Below are 8,536 nucleotides of genomic sequence, written 5' to 3'. Positions count from 1 at the left end.
AATAATTAAATGTTAAACAACACAAATATCCTTTATGTATTTAATCCGATTCTATTAACCAATGTCTTTGCTTCTGACCTTCGATGTTCCAGTTCAACCGTACTAATAAGCAAAAATTACTCTAGACGAACATTTGTGTGTTTTTTACTGCTGAAGTGTGTTGAAGTTTCTTCTTCTGCATTCTACTGTACGGACGTAAATTTACTTTCCCTTCAGCCTGAGGCTTATTCATTTCACTTTTGGTGTGAAAAGGCTTTTATATTTGCCAAGAATAGAACTTTTTTATTTTAAAAACAAACAAGCAAGCCCTGTCCAGATTTAAAAAGTAGCGCAAAAGTAACGTAACGCATTACTTTCCATAAAAAGTAACTAAGTAACGTAATTAGTTACTTTTTTATGGAGTAATGCAATATTGTAATGCATTACTTTTAAAAGTAACTTTCCCCAACACTGGTCACAAAGTTTAGGATATATGTGTACAATTGTGGTTATCTATTGACGTATGCCATGTTCGGCATATTCAGTATGTGTATCGGAATACAATAGCAATATAAATATAAGCTATTGTTGGTGTTCAGATGCCATGTTCGAAAGTTTAGGCATGTTTTATGAAAGTGGTGTAAAATGCATTATGTAAAATCTGGATAGTTTCCAGTAGAGATGAGGTTGATGGTTACCAGAGCTTTATTGTAGTAGCTATTTTTCAGTCAGCTTTTTTGAATGTATGCTGAAACTTATGGTTGTATTGACAGCATATAATGTATGCTTAGCTGTAGTAATGTGAAAACTTTTTAAATTATATTATAAATATATTTGTATAGTTACATTTTTACTAGTTTAGAGTCCCTAAATCTACTTATTCAAAATGTAATAGGCAGGTAAGTTCAGTGAAAGTCACATTTAGTTAAAATATAGTACTATATAGATTTTTTTAAAGTTAAATTATGGCCTTTTTCTCACATAGAGCTAACTGACTTTTTTTAATTGACATTATTTCTGGAATATAATCCATTAATAGACTGAATTACATTTATGATCATTTTATGGTGTATATAAGTCAATTACTTTTTAGCCACAGCTACCTCACAGCAAACAAAATACAAATTTAAAAGATTAAGGAATGATTCAATCTTGACAGAATTAAAGATTTTAGACTAAGTTTAGACTCGTATAAAGTGCATCCAGTGTAAAGTGATGGAATCCTAAACAAGTTGAATACGGCACCAGAAATCACACAGACCAGAATGAAATTCAAACAGGTAAATGTGTTAAATAAATGTGATGTCATTGAACAGCCCTCTACGAACACCTTGGCAATTGAATCGCCATTGGCTAGTACATTTTTTAGTTTACTCGCCAGACTGATATATATATATATATGTTTGTTTGTTTGTAAAATGGCAGTTTTATAAATATCTGAAAGTACACTCTTAACATCAGTCAGTCAAGCATTATAATATGATAATCTATATTATTTAATGATAGAACTTTAGTAATTAGAATTAAAACTTGATAACCATGTATGAATGCATATTAGTCATTTTAACTGAACTTCGGACTGGTGGTGGTGCTTTTTTGGTCATTCGGTGTTTCTGTACAAAAATTAAAAAATTGGGGAAAAACTAACAAAATATACTGCTAAGATAACAATGATACGAATTCTACTAATAAGAACAATATAAAACGCACCAAGGATTAATGAGCTACTGGATTCATGAATATTAATCAGGTTGTGTGCGTTCGCTCGAACTGATTTGCTGAAAGCAAAACAGGGACGATAATAGGTGAGCACCAGCCAATGAGATTGCCATTTGCGCATTAGTTCCGCCCACTACCGGAGAAAACGGTAGTTCTTAAAAGCGGAAGAATTCCAAAGGAACTCCGTTAATTTGACAGCAAAATACAACAAAGAATATCGTTTACATGTAGCGCGCATAGGTAGCGCGTCAATTCTCTCGCTCCCTCTCGTCGTCGTGCGCCTTCACACTACGGTACGTTAAATACAGGTGCGTTGCACATCCATTCAGATGAACTGAAAAACAGCACAGATCGCTTGGCGGAGAGTGAAACTCTGAAGCGCTCAGTCAGAGAGTGTTCGGCGAGTGAAAATATATCTGAGCTAAACTTATACTTAGCCTCCAACTCACACACTGGCGAGTAAAATCTGAGAATTTATTAGCAATTGGCTAATATTAGACATCATTTAGTCGCCCAGAGTGAAGATTTAGTCGCATATGCGAGTGATTTACTCGCAATGTAGAGGGTTGTTGAATATATTTAATTCAGTACAGTTAAAATCAATCTATTAGTTACATGAACTAAATATTAAATGAACTTAAAAAGATTTGTACATCTCTGAAACATTTAAATGAGAGCTGTTAATATGATAATGCACGTTCAATGTCTATGCAAATTCATGAAAATGTATGTGTGTCAGTAGCACATTTTACATATGAATACATATGATTGCTGAGGAAATCATGTTGAGTTTGCCATTGTGTTTATGGGTTTCTCCTATTTGTCAGTGGAATGCATTGTCACCCATAAAAATATAATACTCTTAAATTTAATTCCTAATTAGTCATGGAAATTTAAATAAAATACTTCAAAATATATTTCACGCAAATAATACACAAAGAAAAAATGGAAAAGCCTTCAACATTCAACCACATTCAATGTAAATGATATTGGAAGAGATTTGCTTTCTTGTGTATCCATACCAAAAGCCTAAAAATGACTTTAAAAATGAAATAATCAGTAGCAGGACTTAGCTTTTTTGATTTTTTTTAGCTACTCTAAACCATAAATATGAGTAAGATGTTATAAATGTGTAGATGGCTGTAGTCCAGAGGGTCATTTATTACTGAAAACTAATGTGAGGTAATGAAGGTGTCATGGTCAGTAATAACGTCCTGCAGTCTGGAGAGGACTACTCGAAGTTTCTGCACAAATTACCTGCTGGAAGGAAACATAAAAAGCTCCTTCGAGGAAACTTTGAAGGATAATGATGCTTCAGTGAAATTCTGCAATACATGGGAAGGCCATGGGGCATATTCAAAATCTTCTAGGGATGTACAAAAAATCTATTTCTGATTAGAAAACTAGTATAATCAGCATAAATAACAGTTTTGTTTTATGAACCTCAAGACGTAGTGCCTTCTCATTATGTTACCCAGTGCACCAATGCACTAGTTTTCCTGTAAAGGCGCTCTTGTTGCAGCAATGATCCTTGCCTCTGAAGAGAGTCCTTGGGAAGGATGTTGAAAGCAAAGCGTGGAACTAATGGTGGTTGCACCAGTAATCCTCCAACACAAAAGAGCAATTCCAATTAGTGAATGCCCATCCCTCTTTAAAGCCTGTTGGTTCTCTGAGGTTTATCTATGAAGAAATGATTGGGAATTGTTTAAAGCATAGCAGATGATCACTTAATGATGACCCCTGGGGCAGATTATGCTCTTGCAGTAAATGATCTGGGGATGACTTTTAATAGGAACTCCCCATTTCAAACTTTGCTTACATTTTTTTTCTTCACCTTAATGAGATAAAACAGAGCCTCATTAGTTTGAGCTTTATATTTGATGGAAATATTGGTGGTATTCTTTCCTTGTTAAGAAATCTTTCACACAAACTGAATATTCAGTCATTTGTTGCATGCCTTAATGAGTAGTTATTTATAGTAGAGTAACCAAGCTGCTCGTTCCCATAATAAAAATGAATGGCTAACACAAATGTCAAGCCAGGGCAAAAGTTCCATCTATTCTTCACAAAAAAACTATTGTATGACTTCAGAACATTCTGAAATACTTTTTATGATTCTTTTTGTCCTTTTTTGGAGCTTGACAGTCTCTGGTCCCCATTCACTTGCATTAAAGGAATAGTCCACCCAAAAATGAAAACATGCTGAAAATATACTCAAACTCATCTACATCTTGGATGACCTGAGAGTTCACCAAATTTTCATTTTTGGATGAACTATTCCTTAAAAAATTTAAAATAAAGAATCTAAATATTGTAACATGAACAGTGTAAAGACAACAGCTGTCACTTTAAGAGGTGAACACCGTATTTACAGTATTTTTCACCCATCTTCTCTAGACACTAAATCTTATAAGCATTAATTACTTTCTAAGAAGTATTTTTTATAACAATTAACAAGAAATTAGCAGTAAGCTATTTCCCACGGAACCATCAAAAATTCTAAAACATAACCCAATTATGAGCATAACATGGAAGGATCCAATGGAACACCTCTGATCAACAGATAAGACAGAGGACTGACTGCTCATCAGTCTTCATATTCTGGTAATGGCCTCCTCAGCTATAATTAGACAGAGTAATGACTGAAACCGTCTCTGGGAGTTAATTATTTAAATGTTTGTTCTTCATCCCTGAACTCTCGTAGGAGAGTCTAGTCAGAAAGCCCTCCTCAGCGTTCATCTGAGTTTGGAGTTTCTTAATTTTCAGATGCTGATAGACCTTATGGATTTATTTATTTGTTTGTATGTTGCTAACCTGGTTTTGCAGTCAATATCACCATAGGATCAAAGTTAGAGTCAAACTAAATGAATACTTTACAAGTGACATAGAAAATGATCAACAATATTTAATCTGAAATGTTAATAGATCATCTGCTAATGTGTTTACAGTCATCCTCTATAGTCCAATTCGGTTTTAATTTTGTAATGTTTGCTTGTTATATATTTATTTTGCTGTTGTTTTCCTAAAAGAACATTGTATTTAAACATTTTGTTTGTCCATTGACTTACTGACTACATTTTGTTTGCTTTATGACATGCCACAGGTTCAAAATTTGTTTCACTGCTCAAATTTCTAAGTTTTTTCAGAGATGGCAGTGTAACATGAACCCCAGCAGGCTTGTGTTGGTGTTTTCCTAAGGAGTCACAAATACACCAGTAGTTCAGCTCAAACCTTAGGCTATTATCTAAATTTGCATGCAATTTGCTTTATGATATTCAAATCCTATGAGTAAGGAGACGAGGACGCATACTGGTGATACAGAGCTACCTGCTATCTTGCTTTCTTAATTGCAGCAGGCATTCTCAAAAATAAATAATTGCCCACCATGCAAACGGTAAAGCTGCATGAGATCTGCAATTATAGAGTTCTGCAAATTTCTGCAAAATTTGTATGCAACTCATTCACAAAGTTACATACGTCGCTCAGCCACTGTGTATTTATTAAGTATTCTAGCTAATTTGATAGTGCTTTATGCTGCAAATAAGAGTGTAGTATTTATTGTACCACATTTAAATCAATTCTGTAGAATTTTACAGTTACATTTTCTTTATTTGGGCTAATTTGATGCTTTTAGAAACAAATACTAGCGCAGAGGTACTTAATGCTAGATCCCACTTTGAGATCTTGAGAAATTTTAAAATGAAATTATGAAAATAATATAACAATCATATAATGCAGTATAATCATTTTGGATATAGGCCTATTTATCAGCAGGGGTGGTTCTAGGATGAGCAGATATCTGGGGCTTAGCCCAGAGACATCCATGTATGTGTCAGAATACACAGGATACACTTCAAATAAAATGTTTAAAAGGTACATTGGCTAAGTGGCTTAATTTTTCCTTAAAGTGACAAGTATATTTAAACATAAGGTTCTATAGCATACACATGTTTTTTAAGGAGCTCTTGCATGCATTAACACTGCACTTACAAATTGCAAATATTACAAACTAAATTACAAATATTATGAGATTGATGTATTAAATATACAATTTAGAACACAGAAATATGAAATGATAGAAAAAATAGAACGATACTTTTAAAAATGAGACTAAAATTGCCAGTAGGTGCCTGCAAGCCACAGTCGTTGAGTCATTTATTCAATCAATTTGTTCAAAACGGCCGATTCATTCAGGAAGTAAGAAACTGTTTTTATGAATGGGTCAGTGAATCACTGATTCAAAAACACGTTCAAAAACGCAAATTCATTCAGTAACGAGAAACAGCTGTGTGCAGAGAAGCACAACATGGCTTTGTTTAGAAACATTTTCGCGAAATGGAGCAAAAAGACAATTTTCTCTGATTTAAATCACTTAATATTAATTTTTTGTTTATTGAATTGTTGCCCTGAAACTTAGCATTTATCATGGTTTGTGGCAGACTTTTCTAACCAATCTGTTCATATAATCGCTTTAAATGTGTGTGTGTGTGTGTGCGCGTCCTAGAAAGTCTGCATATAATACCATGATTAAAAGTTTATATTTGTTGCTATACAGTAACAATAATCTAATTTTGACAGATGGTGAGATTGGTATTATGAAGTTATACTGTAAGTTACAGATAGAAGCAGCAGCATTTTGCTGTTTAAGTGCTGGTTTAATAGAAATTATTTTAAAGCACATGAAAACTCTTGATGACATGTCTCCCAAGAGTATATTTTTAATACATTTAATACTACGTCTTTTTCACCTGGGTGGTAATGAAAACATTCGGGGCTTCAGCCCCCTTAGCCCACCCCTAGTGCTTCACCTGTTTATCAGTTTCATTGCTTTAAAATAAGGCTTATGTTATACTCTTAAAAATAAAGATTCTTTAGATAATAAAAAAATTAAGATTCAGGCATTAATGGTTCAGTGATGAGCTGTTAAACCATATGAAACCTCTCCATTGCACAAAATGTTCTTGATAGTAGAAAAATGTTTTACCCAAAGAAAAAAAATGTTATTTTAAGAAATGTTCACTGAAAGACTCATTTTGGGGATCCCAAAATGGTTCTTCAGTGGGTGGCATTACTGTGAAATCCCCTTTTTTTAACCTTTATTTTTTATAGTATAAGAATGAATGAACCATAAACAAAGATGTGGTGTGCACAGATAAAGAGAAAATATATCCTTCTTTGTGGCACAAGAAGCAAAAGCAGCCACTTAAGCAATGATTCACTGACATGGAACCTGCAGTTCAGTAAGTGAGTCATGTTAATTCAGTAGCAGTAAGGATTCATTGACATGGAACTTCAGTTTACAAAGTGAGTCCTACTGTATGTTGGTTCAGTAGTCACTCTTGACCGATTCGGTGAGTTAATTCATTGGATTCGTCAGACTGAATCAAACCGATAACGCCTGGTTCTCCTGAGTTGTAGTGCTCTTAGCTCTGAGCTGATTTTACCATATTTCTATCATGACAACTCTCGGGAAATTTAAGCATGGCAATGGATATGACAATGTTATTGTATTTGGTCTTGGCGGAATAGATCTGCTATGCTGCTGAATTGTTGCTGCTGTTGGTTATTGCTGTTTTGTAGATTATTTCTGCTGCTGCAAAGCAAGTACAGGAACTTGTTACTGCCAGTACATATGCCGATATGGTGCTGTGAGTACTTAAGACATACTGCTGCTGCACAAATAGCATATAATAACCCGTAGCAGATCTATACAGGTGCAGCTGGGGAAGGTGGAGAGTTTCAGAGGAACTCTGAAATCGCGCTGCATGCTCTAGTGAAAGTTAACCAGCCATATAAATGTAAAGCAGCAAGCTCATTGGCTGCGTATGCATTATGCAATATGAACCAATCAGCTTGTGCCAAGTAGTCTAACACTGTGAATATCATCAGTTTGCGGTAAGGACCCATCAGCCTGTGCCATCTAGAGTTTCATGACAGAACTTGGAATTTAAATCAATTCTGTGAATTTTGAAAATTTTGGAATGAAAAAAACATTAAAAATCCCCAACACCGTTTACATCAGAACTCTAAGAGCCTTGTTAATCTGTAAATGAGAAAATTTTGTGATAAACCAAGGTCACAAAAGGCATTTTAAACTGATCAATTTGTATTTTTTCTATAACCACCACTTCAAAGAAAAATAGCATTTTGTTTTCTCATTGCAGTGGCTGGTTTGGAGGATGAAATGGATACAGTGCATCTAAACCTGACAAGAGGAAATGGTGGAGAGGAGGAAGAAAAAGATGAGGGGGTGTGTCAGGCTTTAGAGCCACTAAATCCCATTGTTAATTTTAGTTTTCTATGGTGCTTATGTTCTTATGAAAACAATACAATTTCCTCTGGTGGCATTAACCTCCCTCGTCCTAATAGCCGCCTCTGTCCTTGGTACTGAAAATGTCAAAATCCGATTTAGTTTGTAAGGTTTGCAAATGAAAGCTTGCTTTTTCATGGATGTAAACTGACATACCTTGACATTTGCAAATTAGGGCGTGAGATTCACTTGGGAATGTGTGCGGGCATCTCTTAAAAGGCTTGGTTTTACAAATTAGATTGACATTGGCCAGGTCACACCCTTTTGTTTTTCACTAGCAGTGTTATTTCTTGAGAAATTGTGATATAAAATGCTTTTATGGAGCATTTAACACTTATAATAACACACAAGCATTTTTGCTCACCTGTATTGGTCTGGTATCTTATACCCTCTGAAGGGTATTATGACACAGAAGATGCTGGTGTTAAGCAGCAGATGGTTACGCTCTTTGTGACTGTGTTTTACAGTAGCAGATGCTGCTGGTATGAATGAAATTATTTACAGAAGAATAGAGGAGTGTGTTTCACT

The 8,536-nt window shown here is 34.6% G+C and overlaps 1 protein-coding gene across 3 annotated transcripts in view; it reads left to right on the top strand.

Moving 5' to 3' along the window:
* The window catches only part of LOC107676096 (potassium voltage-gated channel subfamily H member 2-like), a 46,827-nt gene that overhangs the window by 2,610 nt on the left and 35,681 nt on the right, over nucleotides 1-8,536 (top strand). The window contains exon 1 of one of the 3 annotated variants that reach the window (XM_016470622.1): nucleotides 7,892-7,948. The exons of the other annotated variants lie outside the window; for them this stretch is intronic. The gene's annotated coding sequence lies outside the window, so the exon portion shown is untranslated. Of the gene's footprint in view, nucleotides 1-7,891; nucleotides 7,949-8,536 lie in introns of those variants that run through there. 3 annotated transcript variants of the gene reach the window in all.

Source organism: Sinocyclocheilus anshuiensis, unplaced genomic scaffold (assembly GCF_001515605.1).
Source record: "Sinocyclocheilus anshuiensis isolate Anshui unplaced genomic scaffold, SAMN03320099.WGS_v1.1 scaffold3293, whole genome shotgun sequence".
NCBI classification, from domain to species: domain Eukaryota; kingdom Metazoa; phylum Chordata; class Actinopteri; order Cypriniformes; family Cyprinidae; genus Sinocyclocheilus; species Sinocyclocheilus anshuiensis.
The sequence above is the reverse complement of the archived record's forward strand: the minus strand, read 5'-3'. Positions and strand labels throughout refer to the sequence as shown.